Source organism: Protopterus annectens, chromosome 13.part0 (genome assembly GCF_019279795.1).
Source record: "Protopterus annectens isolate FY-2018-M chromosome 13.part0, PAN1.0, whole genome shotgun sequence".
NCBI classification, from domain to species: domain Eukaryota; kingdom Metazoa; phylum Chordata; order Ceratodontiformes; family Protopteridae; genus Protopterus; species Protopterus annectens.
In genome coordinates, this window is record NC_056747.1 from 890,112,624 (window position 1) to 890,132,646 (window position 20,023).

The 20,023-nt window shown below is 44.2% G+C and overlaps 1 protein-coding gene across 1 annotated transcript in view; it reads right to left on the reverse strand.

The window, feature by feature from the left end:
• Window positions 1-20,023, reverse strand: part of NF1 (neurofibromin 1) — a 5,218,972-nt gene that overhangs the window by 2,945,310 nt on the left and 2,253,639 nt on the right. The gene's annotated exons all lie outside the window — the stretch shown is intronic.

The window sequence follows — 20,023 nt, forward strand, 5'->3', positions numbered from 1 at the left end:
GGAGCTTCTGTGCATTTTTATGCAATAGTAAGCATCCTGGAGGCCTAACAAGCACATCCAGTCGCTCTCTTGCAGGTACGGCATGATGGACTGTAATGTGACCATCCGGAACTTCTCTTTGGCAACTGACAGGTTCAGGGTAGAGAGGTCCAGAATGGGCCTTAAGTCCTCCATTTTCTTTGGCACCAAAAAGAACCTGGAGTAGAAGCCTAATCCGGACTGATCTGGGGGGACGGTTTCTATGGCTCGTTTTTCTAGCAGCTTGGAAATATTCTGTGCTGCTGCCTCCCTTTGCATGGGTGGCATATCTGGGAGGTGTCTGGGAGATTTGGGAGAACCCACGAAAGGGGATAGAGTATCCTCTGGATATGATCTGAAGTACCCAGTGGTCTTGTTGTTATGGGCTCCCATACCGGTAGGTGCAACAACAATCATCCCCCGACTGCCTTCAGAGTACAGCAGTTGGGCAACCGCTCAGGGTTGCTGCCCGGGTCTGTCTGAGAAAGGTTCTAGAGACTCAAAATTCCTCTGACCCCCTCTGCCTCTGGGTCGGCGTCCGTTCTGTCCCCCCCTGCCATCTTTGGGAAGAAGATCCCCGAGTGTCACGGGAATACTGTGACTTCCAGAACCACATCATCTTTTGCCCTCTCTGGTTCTGGGAAAAGGACCTTTGAGGGTTCGAGAAGCAGATCCCGACGGCAAACTGTTTACAACAGCAAATCACACTCATGCGAATACATAAGCTAGAAAGTCTCTCTTCAAAATTGCAGAAAGTCAATCTGAGTTTGTGCGAATAACTAAAGGTCGAATGCACCATGCAGTCTGCACTTTAAACATTCGAATAAATGTAGTACAACCTTAAGTACAGTTGCATACGTAAATACGTAGTTTTCGCATTCTGTGTTAGGCTGAATGGTTTCTACTGCATTCTTTGCATGTTGAAATTGTGTATTCCGTCTTCCGGGATTATTTTGTAAAGCAGATAGCATTGGAAAATGGAGGTATTAATCCCTGTAAAAGTGAGTACAACAGTGAACCTGGCCATGATATCTTGAAGTAAATATAGTCATGACAATATGCACTGAAAGTGTAATATATTTGTATATGACAAAACTGCATTAAGTAACGAGGATGCTCTATGTACTGGGTTTATACTGTGGCAGGAAAACCTCCAAAGCAGGTTTATATGTATGTAATGTCATGGACAAAAATGCATTGACTAACGAGGATGTTTAATGTAGTATGGGTATGTTGTGGCAGGGAAACAGCAGAAGCAAGGGTAAATTCTTGTACATTTAATGGCATTACACCTGTCATGTAAGTGGTCATATGTGTGTTTTAGTATTGTTCCATGGGATAGTGAGTGCGCTGTCAAATATCTTTCAGGCTGGGTAAGGTGATTTACAGGAATATACACCGGGTACACTGAATACTGTGTACAGTACAAGCAGGACCCAAAAGGGATGTGAATTGCTTATAACTGACTGGTATTAGTACTACAGGAGAAGTGTGTACAAGTTAAGCAGTACTGGTGTTGTACACGTAAAAATAAGGAAAGATATAAGGATAGATGTTACAGAATCTGAAAAACGGCTATAGACTGGTTAAGAGCAACCCCCCACCCCCCATTACCATGCACTTAATGCGTTACAAGGGGATGTAATGAGAGTGAAAGATCAACTCAAACGTCAAGATAGTTGCAGATGTGCTTGCTGGTACATCAGCAGACGTGGTAAATGAGTTACCAAACACTAGTGCCCTGAAACAAAGCATTGGAAGGCAGAGGTACAAGCAAAAGGTGGCCATGTTTAAAGACTTCCATTCCCTGAGGGAGATGACTGCAGAAATGCTACCATTGAAGACTGGTTCTTTTATAATACAACATAGCGCAGATACCCCTAGTGACACCAATGTTGTTGTGATAACCACAAGGGACAATTTGAGTATGATGCATGAGTCAGAATACATAATGGCAGATGACACCTTCCCTATCAGCACAAGTGAATGCAGACAAACATATACCTTACACTGTGCACTTAATGGTGGTGTACACAAAAAGGTTGTACCAGTGGTGTATGGGATTCTACCCAGTAAAAGTGAGGAGTGTTATGACATGTTTTTGGGTTTAATAATGCAATTGTGTGATTACAATAACCTCAGATTGTTACCTAACATGGTTCTGACAGATTTTGAATGTGCTGCAGTGAATTATATTAGGAAGCATCTACCCAACACCTGAGCCAAGGGCTGTTGGTTCCATTTCTGTCAAATAGTGTGGAGAAACATTCAGAAATTGCATCTGGCAGGTAACTTCAGTAGCAATTTGTCTTTCGCCATATTATGCAAGGAAATACCAGCATTGGCATCTGTTGTACCTACAGATATCACTAGCACCTTTGCAGAAATTGAAGCGGACATGAATTCGGAGGGTAAGCCACTGTGTACCTTTTTTAATGAAATGTACATCCATGGCGGGCCACATAGGTATGGTATGCATGGGAATACTTCAGAGAAAGTGCCCCCTTTGTTCGATAGCTCCTTCTGGAACCAACACGATACCTGTGGGATGGGATACCTTCTTAGTCAAAATGCAGTAGAGGGTTGGCACAGGAGACTACGTAGTTTAATGGGGAAGAAAACCTTGTACATGCTGGATATTTTACATGCAGCTGGGGCAGAACCATGTGGATGATCTAAGGCGCAGGCACTTGGTATGTCTGACTTCCTCCCCAAAATGGAGAAGATCGGTTGACAAGGAATCTAGCTTTACTAATTTACTGGCTAAAAGGAATAAGTTCACAGCAAGGGAGTTGTACAGTTGGTAGCAAAATATTGCTCTTTTTCATAAGGATTCATGCTTTGCTATACCTTTCATGTCAGGAACGTTGTTTAATGGTGTTCTCATGCATATCCTCCACCTACGTTAACATGTCTAATCACTGAATGGCTGCTTTGGGATCATGGGACAGTTATATGGATTTATCACTGGACGTTTGCTGTACTCTCAAGATTTGGTTGTGTTTGCAATGTTTGGAAGCACAGGAAGTCAGGCACAATGGTGTAGTTTGAAAAAAATATTCCACTATAGGATTTTTGAAATTTTTCAAATTTTGCGGTTAGAAATTTGCTTATTCGAGTCACACAAACGATAATTCATACTTTCCGGTTTTGCATATATGAAGGTAAACCCAGCAGACAGTGTCTTCCCATCCTTCTCACTCTGGACTAATGTCTCTGACGGTCTTACCAAAGACAGTAGAGCCGTCATAAGGGGCGTTGGCAAAGGACGCCTTGAAGGGTTCTGAAAATTTACATAACCTGAGCCAGGCGTTGCGCCTCATGGACAGGCCAGACCCAGCCACTCTAGCCGCTTCTTCTGTAGCATGTAAAAGGAGTTGCATGGACGTGTTGGAGACTGTATTTAAAGTGGCCATCCTCGCGGAGAATGAAGCCTTATCTTCCTGCGACACAGACTTGGGGGGGAGACTCCTCCAGCTGCTTTACCAGGTCACACTGGATTCTAGTGACATGGGCCAGGTAATTCAGCGCCCTAATCAGAAAGGTAGCTGAAGCATAAACCCACTTCCCTAGGTGGTCCATTATCCGCGACTCTGTCAGGAGGATGAACCAAGGAACTCTCCTGAGCAAGTTCCTTCTTTGTGGCTGATGCTACCACCATAATGTCTATGGGGGAGGCCTTGTTCCATGCTGGTCTGTCTACAGGAGGGGGGGGGGGTTTAAAATCTTGGCGGGTCTTTTTGGGATAGGTTCCATGGTGTCCGGTTCCTTGAGCAATATTGTGGATCAGGGTATACAGGAGAGTGTAATGATGAGACCAGATTGATTTCGGGTACCACTGAATTTTCCACATATGTAGCCTGGCCACAGGAAGCACTGGAATGGCAGCTGCAATGAAACTCAAGGCCCTGAATATCACCCTTGCTGTGCTGTGAGTCACTGAGTAGAGGTTTCCAAAGAAGGTAGACAGATTGAACTTTTTCCTGAGGAAGTAAGGCAAGCATCTAACGTGTAATCCAGAAATACCAGGTCGTGAGTGGGTGTCAGGTGTTATTTTTTGAAGATGATTGTCAGCCCTAGGTTCAACAGCTGTACCATGTAAGGTACATGGCTCAAGGAAAGAGTCTATGGAGAGCTGGTTTTGCGGAGGTGGAGGAGGCAGGCCTTTTAGACAGGGGACATGGCATAGCCCTCTTTGATGACCATCATAACCCATTTGTCTGTGATCATTTCCTAGAAAGGAAGGGACTGAGAAAAGTCTTTCTGAAAACAGAGTGGAGGGATTGAGGAGGGGAAGGTAGAATTTGGGAAAGTAGTCAGTGATTTCTGCCTCTGAGGGGAAGCTTCCCTAAGGAAATTCCCTATCCGGTTTGTCTGAAAATGTCTTTCTTGGTGTTTTTCTTTCTTTGTGAGGGGACCAAGAGTCCCTTCTTAAAGGGAATGAACTTGGCTTAGTTGTTCCTGGGTATCTAGGCACTGTAAAAAGTAAAAATTTACTTACAGTTCTTCAAAGTCTTTCCTTGTTCTTGAAGGACTTTGCGGAGTTTTGCAGAATCTAGGATATACAGGAGGAGTTTCTTTGAGTATGGGTGAATCTAGGATTTTAGATCTGAAGAACTCCAGGATGGTTGGCTGCACAACCATATATAATATCCGATGATAACCTGTGGATGTAACCCTGAAGAGGCATCTACAGCATCATAACTGAATTTGATGCTGTGCCTAGCGATCTGAATAGCCTGAGACCAGCATTTGCAGCTTAGAATCTGCAAACTGTGGGTCTGACATGCCTTATTCAAAAACTGTAGGACACATAGGAAGTACTTACTCAACTGCATCTTATTACTGATAGCTCTGAATGCAAGGGTGGCAGAGGGGTGTATAGACCTTCTTTCCCCACTTATCCATAGCCCTGCTACCCTTGATCTCTAGGAAAGGCATATGCACTGGGGAGAAGTTTAGAAGGCTAATCAGCGGAGAGGGAGACAGCAGCAGGATCAGACACAGGGTTCTTAAAGAGGTATTTTAGATCATCAGGCACCTTGTAGAATCTGTCTGGTCTTTTAGGTGCAGGTGGTTGAGAACCAGGAGCTGAGGATGTAGAAAGAAAGGCATCCTGGAATGCATCTTGTACTGGAGGGACTGGAGATGGGAATGAAGTGTCCATTTCCAAACGCCTACAGTACCTCTTCTGAACACTCAAGATTTGCTTTGATTGTCATTTAAAATGCCTCATCATGTTCTGAACATTTTCTTCAAAGGAGGCCCCTTCAACAGGGAAGTCAGGAGAGACAGGAAGTCCCCTTGACCAGAAGAAAGTCATTTTGGGGAATGGACTTGTGAGGAATACTCCAGGCAATAATTAAAATCCAGATCCTGTTTCTCCTCAGAGGAAGAGGAATCTTGAGTGTCATTGTGGTGAGTCCTGTGTCAGCTGGGACACAAAAGGAGGCGTTTCAGGGCCATGATTGCTTTAAATAAGCCCTGGGAGACATCCATTCATTCTTTTTCTTTGGAAGCTGGAGAGGTCGTCACATGCTTAGTTTTCTGTTTTTCTTTTTTGGTTTGACATCTGCCTGAATGAGTTTAAGGAGGTTCTGAGCACTGATAAATTTCAGAAACCCTGGAAACTCTTCTCTGACTAGGATTTAAGAAATGCCATGTGGACCCTTAGAAATAATCAGGAGCATTTACTCTAATGTGCCTGACATCTACAAGGTCTCAGGAGTCATACTAGCCTCTGACAGGGTCTTGGTAGTGGGCAACTGAGAAGTTATTTGATGGACCACGGTTTCCGCAACCTCAGCGGGTGCATCCGACTCGAAGATGCAATGCCGTTAGACGTCTTGGGGTCTTTTAAGTTTTTTCTTGGGAGGGAGACATCAGATGCAGGGAATTCCAACATTTTGGTTTGCGCCTGACATTTTAGATGCTGAATTCCAAGGAACACCTTAAGGTAGGGAAGCCTCGCCTATTAGTTTTAGGAACAAATGACTGGCAGATGGAGAAGGACTTGTAGTCACGTTATTGGCCTAAACAAAACCGGCAAGTCCTTGTATGGGATTTGCCTACCACACTCACACTTACTCTTCCTAGCTGACATCTAACAAAAATGGCCTACACAATCAGAAAACCTAAAAAAAGGAAGGTTCCCCAACTGGGCACTTATCCGAAAAGCGAAAAAGCAAATCAACGCTACCCAGGACCCAAAGAAGTTCAGTCTGACGGCTACATGACCTGCTTTCAGGCTGGAGGCAAGAAAATCTGATATTCTCATGCATACATTCACCTATATATCCCAGCATATATGAACTTAAGTCACATGTCTGACTTAATTCCTTGTGAAGGTAAAGCTTTCGTATCCCAGCCAGACATCAGTGGACAAAAAACCCTTATGTTAAGAATACTTAACAGTGATTTTAGTCAGGACATCTACTTTATATAAGCTACAGAAACTCTGACAATGCAATAAAGATTTTATACATCATGTCAACTTTTTAGTGGCAAAGGCCAGCGTATCATAAAGTAGACTGCTTATTTTTAAAACATCCTAAAAAGTGCAGAAAAGTGGTGAAACACAAATCTGTACCTATGGATTTCATCATCCCCATTTTTTTCAGGTGAAAAGGAATTCCTTACATTCAAGGGAGCAGGCTCTATTTTGTTTATATCCGCTTTAACCTCATCGGTTATTGCACTAAGTCTGCAACTCTGAATTCCTTCTAAAGAGTGGTTCGGTGAAGGACTTGCGAAAGTTTGCATCTTTATGTTCTATCCAGGGACACTGCTGATCCAACAAAAGCATTGTCTATGTTATTTCAATTTCTTTCTTGTACTTGCAAAAGCTTTATAATCCAAGGAAAGCTGTGTGAAGACAGGAGCCAAATTAAATACAGATTTATTAAATTCAAGGCCCATCCACCCACGCAGAAGCCCTAAATCAATTATTATCAAAGTTCAAAGGTCAGTATGAATTTTGGTTCTTGTACTCGAGCGGTGGTGCAGCGGTTAGCGTCGTCACCTCACAGCAAGAGGTTCTCCCATTCCAATCTCGGCTGGAGCGCCTTCTGTATGGAGTCTGCATGTCCTCCCCGCGGTCGAGTGATGTCTAAAGACATGCAGGTAGGTGATTGAGTGAATGGGTGTGCCTTCTTTGAAGGTTGGGCGTCGGGCTGGCAACTCAGCCCCATAAAAATCCACTGCCAATCATTAGCGGACCGGAGTTCCGCTGTGGCGACCCCTAACCGGGAAAAGCAGAAAGACAGTACTCGAGTTAATAAATGTATATCCTTGTTTTGGGTCGTCATTTGAGCATTAGTACCTACTCAGAAATTAGTTGGAACAGAAAGTTTTGCATTTTTCCCTTATACTTTTGCTTCTTTAAAGATTCATCTTTGCTCTGTTTCCCACAATGATATGTTTTTCTCATCTAGCTCCCATTTTATTAATTTTCCAAAAATACAAATTGGCAAATACATTTCACAATTCAACGTTTTATTCATTTTTGACTGAAGATCTGGCAGGAGCATGAGCCACTATGCAGACAAAAAAACTTTAGCAATAATGCCAGATGTAAAGTACAAAGAATGGTAAGAAATGAAAAAGACTCCTGGCAACATTGGTTATTTCTGACCACCTCACATACCAAAAGGGTCTATATTATATCCTCGAACGCTTAAAAAAGTGAACGCTGATTGACAAACTTATTTTTGCGAAACTGCAAATTATCAAAGCAGCAGGAACTCGAATTTTTTTCCTAGGGAAAGAATTTGGTTGTCCGTTTCTGTTGCTTCGGCATTTTCAGTGTTATGTTGGAAAGTTATCGGTCGGATTCAGGTAAGTGTGCGATTGTGTGGATGTGAGTGTTAGGGTGATTTAGGTGAGTTAGGGTTAGGGCTCAGGTTAGGTGTGTGTGCGATTGAGTGGACATGAGGGTTAGGGTGGATTTAAGTGAGTTAGGGTTAGGGAGTGGGTGAGGTGAGTGTGCGATAGTGACAGATCTTAGGGTTTGGTTTAAGGTAAGTGGGTAGCTAGTGGTGTGTGCACAGTTTAGCGTAGGGTTAGGTATCAGATTTTAGGTGTATGTGTGTGGATTTCTGTTTGTTTGGTGTGCTTGTGTTGTGTGTGTGTATTTTGGATCAGCGATTTTTTTCCCTGGGAAAAAAATCGCTGATCTGACAGTACGAGATTGTAAGCTTTCACTTAAATTACGTCGATCAATCAGCGTTCGCTTTTTTAAGCGTTCGATGATATGATATAGACCCTACCAAACAAGGTTCCACTGAATATTGTCATGAGGCTAGTACAGACCTTCACAGTCATACAAGAAACACTGTATAAAAAAAGAGAGCATACAAAACTTTGGTAAATTACTTACAGTGACCCTTTCTACAGCAAACAATCTACTGTACTACATAAAGAACCACAAAGCAAAGACAAAAAGTACAGTTTTGCACCTACCATAAATGTAGATGTTCGAGTGTATACCCTGCTGCAGTCATCAGACTTGGGTTATCCTGTCATCAGGCGGTCCCGCAGTCAGCCCGAATTCCAAAGTCTTTGTCCGGTGTCGGTTGCTGTCGCTTCTTCCCTGATGTCAGTGCGCCAAGGGTATATAAGAGGCATCCAACGCCATTTTCTTCAGGTTTTTCTTGCCCCAGATGTCAGGTGCCCCCCCCAAAAGATGGTCAGTAGATAGTACCAATAATAAAAGCTTAGCACAAACAAAACATCCCTCAAGCTATAAGCAAATACACCACAAAGGTTGTATCAGATTTTAAGGTATTGAAAGGTTTTAGAGGGGATGGAGGGAGGGTAACCTGGACTGCAGCAGGGTATACACTCGAACATCTACATTTATGGTAGGTACAAAACTGTACTATGTTCATCGTGTTACCCTGCTGCAGTCATCACACTTGGGTAGAATCCCAAAGCTAAGGATGGGAGGTGGAGTCAAACAGGATTAGAAGAGGCTAGAAGGCCCTGCAAAACTGTAGTGGCGAAGCCAGCTCTAGTCTTAGAGTAAAGTGGTAAGTGATAGTGTTTGGTGAACGTGTGTACTGAACTCCAAGTTGCAGCTTCCAGAGTATCCTTGGTTGGCATCCCCCTGAGGAAGGCTGTAGATGTAGCTGCTGCCCTGGTGGAATGAGGCCTTATGCTAGCAGGAACTGGTTTTCCATGATGGGTGTAGCAAAAACGTATGCAATGTCCTATCCATTTGGAAATGGTCTGTTTTGAGATCGCCTTTCCTTGTGATGCTGTAGCATAGGATACAAAAAGTTGGTCAGATTTTCTGAAAGCCTAAGTTTTATCCAAGTAGTAACATAGTTGCCTGTGAATGTCCAAGGAATGCCAGAGTCTTTCTCCTTTGTTCTGTGGATTTGGAAAGAAGGTGGGTAAGTTCATGGTTTGATTTAGAGCCACACTGGATACCACCTTTGGCATAAAGGAGGGGTTAGTTCGTAGAGAGACTCTGCCTTGATGAAAAATGAGGAAGGGCTCTACTGCCATTAGTGCATGTAGCTCTGAGACTCTTCTGGCTGAAGTAATTGCTAGCAGCAGGGCAGTCTTCCATGATATAAACTTTAAGTCAGCAGAGAAAGCTGGCTCAAAAGGTGGCAGGGTAAGTTTTTCCAGAACAAAATTTTGGTCCCAAGTTGGTGTTGGCGCTCTCCTGGGAGGCCTAATGTTTTTTGCCCCTCTGAGATACTGCCTTAGAAGTGGATGTGAAAATAAGGGAGAATCCATGTTGTAGTGAGCTGAAATAGCTGAGGCGTGGATTTTAATAGATGAAAAAGAAAGTTTTTTGTGCAACATCTCAGTTAAATATTGTAGAATCTGTGGCATGTCCGGCTGAAGGGTATTTTGGCCTTTAGGTTGGTTCCAGGCGCAAAATCTTTTCCATTTGTCTGAGTAGGCTTTCCTGGTGCTGGGCCTCCTGGCCTCCAGAATGACATCCATAACAGCTTGTAAAAGAGGGGCTGGCTGGTTGCTTAGGTGATGTGCCATGCAGCCAAATTTAAAGTTTTGAGCTGGCTGTGTAGAATCTGACTGCCTCGCTGCGTGAGTAGATGAGGAATTTGTGGTAAAATCCATGGTGGGCCCTGGGCCATGTTCCTTAGTAGTGGGTACCAGTGCTGGCGTGGCCAGTCCGGGGCAATGAGTATCATTCGAGTTCTCTTCATCCGGACTTTCAGCAGCACCTTTGTGAGAAGAGGCAATGGAGGAAAGGCATATACTGTCAGCATTTTCCAAATGAATGAGAGTGCGTCCACTTTCCAAGCTTGATGGTGAAATGTCCTTGTGAAAAATTTTAAAAGCTGATGGTTTTGGGGGTTGGCAAACAGGTCTATGTCTGGGCGCCCCCATTTTTGAGTTATCATTGCAAATACTTGTGGATCCAGTTTCCACTCGTGGGGATCCATGATGTTTCTGCTTAGGTCGTCTGCCAATGTGTTCTTTTTTCCTGGCAGGAATTGGGCTTGTAATAGAACTTGGTAAGCCAGTGCTGTGTTCCACGGGGTCATTGCTTGCCTGCATAGAGGGTATGAGTGTGTACCCCCTTGTTTGTTTATGTACCACATTACTGTGGTGTTGTCTGTCCTTATTATAAGCTGCCCTGGATGTAAGAGGTCCTTGAAGGCTGTCAGAGCGTTCTATACAGCTAGAATTTCTTTTTGATTGATGTGCAGATTCCTTTGATCTGCAGTCCATATGCCTTGAACGCACCGTCATGCCATGTGTGCCCCCAGACATAGTCCGATGCATCTGTCGTCATAGTTTGCCTGGCTGGGGGTAAGGTGAAAGGCTGACCCTTGTTGAGGTGACATGCCTGTGACCACCATAGAAACTCCTGCTGAAGGCAGGGAATGAGAGGTATCATTGTTTCCAAGCTGTGGCTGTGTTGAATCCATATGCTTTTCAGGTACCATTGTAATTTCCTCATATGCAGTTTTGCAAATGGTATTAGAAGTATACAAGATGCCATGAAGCCCAAGGCCTGCAGAATTTTTCTTGTAGGGAGCTGGGTCTTTGTTGCCATTATTTTGAAGTATTGAGTTAGTTGTTTGCCTGGAGTCAGACAAGCCATCTGGGCCGTTGTATTCAAGCTGGCACCCAGGAATGTCATATTTTGTGAGGGCACTAGTTTTGATTTCTTTTCGTTTACTGTGTACCCTAGGCAACTTTGGTGTTTTACAAAAGTCAAATGTTGTAAGAGAATGTCCTTGCTTCCTGCTTGGATGAGGCAGTCGTCCAGGTATGGGTATATTTGAATTCCTCTTTGTCTGCAGTATGCAATTACTGGTGCCAGGCATTTTGTGAAGACCCTGGGTGCAGTAGATAAGCCAAAGGGCAGTGCAGAGAATTGGTAATGGGTTGAACCTGCAATGAAATGGAGGTATCTTCTGCAGTTTTGTCTGATAGGGACATGCAGGTATGCCTCCTTGAGGTCCAACGTTACTAGCCAAGCTTTCTTCCCAACATGGGAAGAAGCTGCTGTAGTGTTAGCATCTTGAATTTGGGTACTTGCAAGAAGGTGTTTAGAAATGAAAGGTCCTGAATGGGTCTCCAAGCATTGTCCTTTCTGGGGACTAGAAAGAGCCTTGAGTAAAATCATTGGCCTTGCTCCTGTGTAGGTACCAGCTGAATGGCTCTCATGTCCATGAGAGCTGTAATTTGTTTTTGTGCCTCTGCCCATTGATTTTGTGGCAAGTTTGGCATTCCTTTTATCCTTGGCAAGGTGTGGAAATGGAATCTGTATCCTTGTGAGATAATGTCTAGGACCCATTTGTCCTTTGTGATGATGCGCCAGTTGTCTATAAAAAAAATGCTAATTTTCCTCCCAAGGGAGCTGCCAAGAGATTTTTGCTTAGCAGTTTGAGGTTTAAGTCATTGTGTTTGTCTTCTAGTAGTTTGGGACCTGTCTTCTCCTCCCTTCTGTGTTGCAGTGCCCCATTGGCAAGGTTTGTAAGGGATTTGTGCTTGTCCTCTGCCCCTTGGGCGCCTGTATTTACCCCTCTGTGGTCTGTCAGAAGCTGGAAAGGACCAATTTTTGGCTGGCCAATTTCTGCTGAAGCGTGGGGGTTGTACCTGTAAGAAATCTTTCACCATCTGCATAGATTTTGCCTTATCCTCCATTTTCTTTAAAACCTCTTCTGCTTTAACCCCAAATAAGACATCCTGCTGTAAGGGTGCATCTAGTAACTTTGCTTTAACATGATCAGGCAGAGTTTGTTCCTTTAACCAAGCATGCCTATGTATAACAGACACAGTAACAGCTGCACTACAGGAAGCTTCCAAGGAATCAAATCCACATTGTAAAGTATGTTTGCCCACCTGTTCAGCTGCATGCAACAGATCCTGCATTTCTTTGAATTCAGACTGTTGAGAGTGCGTGCTCATCTTTTGTTTTATTTGAGACATTAGGAATTGCTGGTATTTCAGCATGTGAAATCGACAATTTAGTGCTCTCGTAGCTAGAGTAGCTGAGGTGTAAACCTTCTTCCCCCACCTACCTAGTGCTTTGGAGTCTCTTTCAGAGGGTACAAGATTTTTAGCCATAGAAGCCTTAGCCCCTTTGGGACCCTGGGAGATGGTCTCTGGGTCAGCAACAGGGTTTTTGTAAAGGAATTTGTGAGAGTCAGGCACTCTATAATATCTATCTGGTTTGGCTGGAGCAGGAGGCAGAGAATCTGAATTTAGACTAGATTCTAAGTAAACATCATCCACAATGTCTAAAACTGGAGGGATAGCAAGTGGTCTGTTCTGGGGGAGTAAAAGAAACTCTCGGAAAATTTTCTTTGAGTCTGAGTAGTCCTGAACTTCCCAGTGGAAATGTTTCCTAATGGTATGTAAGGTTTCCCCAAAGGAATAGTCTTCAGGGGGTGAATCTGAGGGAATGGAATTTTCAGCATCAGAATCTTCATAAGGGGGAAAGGAGTAATCCTGTTCCTCAGAGGAGCCTGAGGGAAATAGACACTTGATCAGATGAGGCATAATCCTCCTCTTGTCTAGGCCTTTTGTCTGGGTGGGGGGTGTTGGGAACCCCTGATTAAAGAAATCAAATCTTCAGCCATTTTAAGCATCTGTTTCTTAGGCATGGGGCCTTGAACTGGAGACTGATGTGCAGTCTTTTTTGGTTTTAGAGGAGTCTTAAGCTTAGCATAAGATTTTATGGTGAGAGCAATCGGTCTGAAGACACCTTCTGTAACCAAAGGTGCTTCCGCAGCACCGGCTTCTCCTTCTGCAATGTTGTCGGTAGGGCCTAAAGAAAATGGCTGCGTCGGCCTAGAACTCTCTGCTTGAGAATCCGAAGCGGTCTGGGGTTCCAATTCTGTGGTCATCAAGGGCTGCGTAGGAGCCTCACTGAAAACCGGAGAACCGGCGACCAGCCCAGCCGAGGCCTCGGAGTCTGGCTTGGATCTAGGCTGCCTGTCTTTATCTTTGTGTTTTTTATGCACGCCGGTAGTTGGCTGATCCGACGGCATAGTGTAATTAAATTTCCTACCGAAGTAGTGTCGTGCGAATTCAAAGAGTCGCTTTATAGTTCGCTTATTGAACCTAGCACAAAACCGACAACCAGTGACGTTGTGGTCTGGGCCTAGGCAAGGGATACAATAAGAATGAAAGTCCTTATGAGGTATTTGCTTCCCACAAGAAATGCAATTGTTAACTTTTTTTGACATCGGACTGAGGCGAGAAAAGGTTCCCCAACGGGGTACTTAGCTTTGAAGACTTTGGACTGAAATTCGATTAGAAAATCTCAGGTGTCGGCCGACGGGCACTTGCGAACTGCTTCTGCTTCGGGCACTGCATGGCAAGAAAGACTGGAGAAAATGGCATTGGATGCCTCTTATATACCCCTGGCGCACTGACGTCAGGGAAGAAGCGACAGCAACTGACGCCGGACCAAGACTTTGGAATTCGGGCCGACTGCGGGACTGCCTGACGACAGGATAACCCAAGTGTGATGACTGCAGTAGGGTAACACGATGAACATCTGCATTACAATGGAAAAAAATCCATTTCTACCAAATGAAAGAAAAATATTATCATATTACAGAAAATTAAAGAAAGAAAAAAGCAAGTGTTTTGTGCACCTGCTCACATCAAATAATGCAAGTAATTATGGCATTTCTATTATAGTCCTATCCCTGCCGCTAGTTGCAAATGTGGAGACCAGCATCAAACTTGAGCCCTAATATGACCACCCAGTGTGTATGAGTGTTTCTACCTGCATGCTGATGAGGGCAATAAAGCAAAGCTCATATCCCTTGTTAATAGATGCAGCTTTGTCACCTACATGCCTCCAGAAGCATGTAAGCAAACTGTCCCACCACTCCCTATTCCAAGGGTAAGTGAAACAAAAGTTATGTATAATGACATACAGACTACAACATGGGTCTATCACAACCAATGAAGTACATTGGATCCTAGGCTGGCAAACAAACTTCAGATCCAAGGCTCAAGCTTCTCCCCACTCCCAAAATGCATGCAAGTCTTACTGCTCACAGATTGAGATTGCCCTTAAATAACAGACTACCAACTATGAAGAGAGGAAATACCACCTACTTTACATAGTATTGTAACTACACAAACGAGAAAGGCTCCAGGAAGGTCAAGTAAGAGCCACACAAGAGTGACAGTTTGGATGGGGGAACGGAGGGGGGTGATTTTCAGATGGACAGAAGACAACACAGATTTATCACTATGATAAATCCATAACATTTGTATCCAATGTTATTTTTTCCATCTGCCTCAACCAATGGGACACCAAGTATATCCTAGAGAATGGTAGAACTAAAAGGTATCTCTGAACCTGGACTGCATGTCAAGCCTATAATGAGACAACTATATGAACTATGTAGCTGCTGCACAAATATCATCAATGGGAATGCAGGTAAAGAAGGCAGCAACAGTTCAGTTTAGAGGGCAATGATAACCTCCTACCCTCTAAAGAAAGGTAATACAATCAAAAAGTCGCTCCTCCTCTTAAGGTCATCTGTACAGTGCAAATAAAACCAAAGCTGATAGTGGAAATTTAAGGAGTGGCACAGATAATCATATTTGTTTGAAAAGCTTGGAAAAAAACCCATAAGGTGTACAGAGTGGTTTAAGTTGGTCTCAGAAGACACCGAGAATGATTATTCCTGATGGAAACTATGAAAAATTAAAAATGGAAGTTTGCATTATAAGGTCTACAACTCTGAAATCCTCCTGGCTGACATAATAACCACCAAAAACAAAGTTATTCCAGAAACAAATATCAAATCTGACAAAGCTGCAGGCTCACTCAATGCTTTGGTAAGACTCTAACAAGACACTGATATACCAAGGGGGCAAGGGATCAGTCAACAGAGTCACAAGAGAAAGGATGCTTTACAGTTCTCTCAGGAAAACAATGAAAGCATGCTGCTCTCCCACATGTAAGTTAGAAATGGCAGATAATTGCACTTCAATCATTGAATAACTAGCCCCCGAATTAACAGACCTACCTAGAAATCCAGTACTGGCAATAAAGGTGCAATGAAGGGATCACATCCCTTTGACCTAGCCCAAATAGTGAAACTCTTCCACTTTTATGGGACTTCCTAGTGGTGGGTTTTCAGAAGGACGTGAGAATCTGCACAACTCCAGAAGACAGATTTGGATTTCTGAACATCAATGAAAGTGGAGAAGCCAAACCGTCAGACAAGCATTTGATGTCCAGGTGAGGCTTTCCAGAGGGGTGAGATCAGAACATGAAGTGGACCTAGAACCGTGGTGGGTACACTAGCTGAAGATAAAAGGAGAAATGACCCTGTTGAGGCTAAAAGGGGGCAAGGACACCACTTTTGCTTTGCATAAGGTCGCCTTCTAAAAAAAACTGACTATGGGAGAGTAGTCAAGGGGTAAGTATACAAGACCCCGGGGGCCAGGTATGGACTAAAGTGCTTCTTGGTGATTACCCCTCCTGAGGGATTATGGTGAAAAAGTATAGGTTGGGGTTGCAAACAGATCACAGCAGGGCTGGCCCAAGCTAAAGATCTTGGTCATCACCGATGGATGGAGACACCAGTCATGTGGCAGAAAAATCAACCTGCTCAGTTTGTCCACTAGGATATTGGACTTGCCAGAAGGAAATGCTGGAAGGATGGTGTCCACTGCCACACCCTCATGACCTCTCTACAAAGGGTAAACCGGGTACTGCCTTGCTTGTTGATGTAAAAGACCACAGATGTGATCTAGCTGTACCTCTATCACACCCATAGGGAAACTGTCCTGAAAGGACTGCAATGTAAGGTGGACTGCCCGCATCTCCAGGACACTGGTGTGGGGATAGCCTTGGTCTGGGACCAGGTACCTTGGGCAGCCCTCACTTGAAAATGCCCTACAACCCAAGAGGGGACAGGTTCATAGGCACTGTGGCTCTTGGTGGAGGAATCACAAAGGGACACCCAAAGATGGTTAGCAGGGAAGTCAGCCAACATGAGATATGTAGTCTGCAGATTTTGGTGAGCCTGATGGGTGGAGCATCATGAATCACTGTACAGGGATAGTGCACTGGAGTAACCTCATAGAACCCTGCCTGTGGGACTAGAGTGATGTCAGCAGTCATGGAACCTAAAAGACAGAGTATCAGATAAGCTGGAGGGTTCTGACAGTGTAAGACATGTCCAGCTTGAAGATGTAGCACAGATAGTCTGGGCAGTGGAAGTGTGGTTGTCTGTGTGGTGGTGTCTATGTGGCAACCTATGAGCTCTAAGGTTTGAAATGGTACCAGTTTGAACTTTTCAGATTTTACTATAATACCCAAGAGTAAGTACAGGCAAAGTAAGGAGTCTCATACATGAATCAGTGAATCCCTTGTGCTGGCCAAAGTGAGTCAATTGCAAACGTATGGGAACACCTGGAACTCCTGTAATCAAAGTCAGGCAAGCTGCTACCACTGCCAAGAATTTGGTGAATAGCTGGAGGGTGGGGTTGTGGTGAGGCCAAAGTGCAGTGCTTTGAACTGGAAATGACTGGCTCCCAGCTGCAGGCATAGATGCCCCATGGACTGCCTAGGCATCTTGTAGGTCTACTGAGCAAATCCAGACTTCATTCCTCTGAAGATGCAATATGGACCTGTGCCACTGCCATTCATAATGACGTCTGTTTGACAAAAAGATTCAACTGGCTTAGGTCCGAGACTGGCCTCAGGTCCCCATTCTTTTTTTTTATTTTGGCACTAAAATAACCTTGAGTAGACGCAGGATCCTCTCTTGTCTGGTGGGACCTTCTGGTTTACTAGCTTTTGTAGCAGCTTTAATATTTCCTACGCTGCTGCCCTTCTTTCTTATGGTGAAATGTCTGGAATGGTCCTGTTTGGACAGGATGTGGAAGAGAATGAACAGATTTTGGTTATTACTCTCAAAACCCCAAGAATCAGGGGAGATGGCCTCCCAGGCTTGGAGGTGGAGAGTTAAGCACAACCCTTCCTCCAGAAAGCCTCCAGGGAAGGGCAGTCAGGCAACATTTTAGTAACACTAAATGAAAGGACTTTGAAGGTCATTTCTGTGGTCCACTTCTGTCTCTCGGAAGATGACTATTTTGGCAACTCCTTTATCAAATCAGTCTGCAGTCTAGTCAAGTGACCCATGCAGCTCTGTGCTCACAAGGCAAAAGTTGCTGAAGCACAGACACACTTCCCAAATCTATCTAAAGTCATAGACTCTCTATTAGGGGAGTGAAAAGAGGCACTCTCCTCTGAGAGTACTTTTTGGTGGCTGCCACCACCACAATTTTATCCACTGCAGGCCCCTTACTCCAAGGTGATCTACCCATCAAGGACACTAAAATTTTAACCGGCTTATGAGGGATGAGTCCTACCACATCCTGTTCCCCCAAAGCCCACTGGGATACTCAGTTAAACCATTCAATGAGGGCATCACCAATGATGTACATGAGCCTGCACCAAAGGCTTCGAGAAACACAGACTGCGCCAGGGAAGGGACATCGGTGGACCAACCTTTCCTCTGTCTGAGAAATTTCAGGAGTTCTCTAAAGGAGAAATCTTCCAGGGGATATTTGAGGGAGTCTTACACTTCGAGGTTGGTGTCTTTGGTTAAGAATTCCTGGGGGAATTCCAAATGCATTATTTTACATTTGTCCTTCCTATGCTCGTCCATGAAGGGAGGAAATGAGGGAGAGTCAGAAGCGACAGGAGATGCCACTACCTGTGCTAGCTCAAAGCTGGTTGATGCCAGCTGCCACAAAGTTACATGATGAAACACAGACAGAAGAACCAGAAACCACAAAGGTTAGGGCTGGATTAGAGAATGCACAGGTTGCATACACCCTCTGTCGAGCAAAACAGGATCTTCTCAAAATGCCTCAAATACCAAGGCTGAAACAGGCTGCAAAGAAGGATCTTCTTGGGTCCAAAGACCTCGACAAAATCCTCCTGAGGATGCCACTGCACTCAGATCCAGAGGTGGGGAGCCGCAGCCCAGGTGCAGAGACCCTGAGGGGTTGGGAAGGCTCTGAAAACCTGGGAATCAACACTGGTCTTGGAGTCACCGAGGCTGATCTCTTGGCTCCAGACGCCACTCAGATCCAAAGTGGTTGGAGACAAGTGAGTCAGAGAAACTGTCGAAGCTGATATCACCCAGGTTGTTGGCTCTGGTGGTGGTGGTGGTGGTGGTGGTGGTGGGGGTTAATCATGCAGGAAACACTAATCCAAAGTTGCTGAAAAGGACAAGCAGACTGGAGGAGGAGAAACAACAATGAGAGTAGACAGAGATTTTTGACAGCCCTGCAGCAGGGGAGTGGGAAGAACCACCAACTGTATCTGAGCCTTCAAAAAGTCTCCCAGTAGACAATATTGACCTAGATGAAGACACTGCCATGGGCAGTGCCTATGTCTATCTGGGGGGAGAGTTGGTGATCAGATCCTGGGAGAACAACAGATCTGGTAAACACTGAGCAGTCTGAGATCAGATTCAAACTTGACCTGACCCCTGGAGCCTATAGGGTAGATGCTAACTCCGAGGTTGTGGGGCCTTTGGAGCAGGACCTTATAAGGCAGAAAGGTCTTCAAACCTTTTTTAACACTCTTTGGATACTTCCAAAAGGGATCCCTGTCCTTATCTTCCTATCTTTCGCTCTAGGTCTGTCCTTCTTTGGCTCATCACAGGTTTTCTTCAAAGGAGGAGACCCACAGACACACGGTGCAAAGCCCTCCACTTGGGCAAGGAGGAGACAGTTCAAAACAAGCTTCGAGTAATAATCTGATAAAGCTCATGTCCCAAAGAAAGAACACATTTCACAGGACTCATCTAGATGGGCAGTGGCCAAACCAACACATTTTTTATGTAAATCCTTATGTGGGATTTTATTGCTGCTGGTCACATACGTTTTAAGCCTAAGGCCTTATCGACAGTGCATTACAAATACAAGAAAAAAAGTGGAAAACTTTCCACAGATACACCCAATGGCCTAATACTAAACAAACACTTGGAAAAAAAAAAAAAAAAAAAAAACCACAGAACCCACATAAGGTGCAAAGCCTAAACAACAACCTGACAAAAACCTAAAATATTAGTTGCTAAGCTTCAAAAAGCTATCTCAACAACAAAATTCCCTACATGGAACAAGGGAAGAAAAAGCAAATAGTTAAGTTATAAGGACTGCAAAAGCTAACAAACTTTAAAAAGATTCTCAAAAGCTGTCCAAAAAAGATTGAAAATCCACTTCTATGGTAGAAATGAGTTGAATCTTTAAGGAAAAGTATAATTTAGTGCAGCAAACAAGATCAGGGGGCAGTAACAATAGTAGTGTATATTGGAAGAGTGGAGTAGCTCCAGCCTTGGAGCTAAAGTTGGTTTGCTGGCTTCCGATATAATATACCCACATCAGTTGAGGCAGACAGATAACACATCAGATCCAGCACTAGCCACTCATTCCTCACTCCTGATGTCTTTATAACCCCTGAGCTGCTAACTGAACACGGATTATCCTGGTCATAATCAGGGCTCTCTCTCTC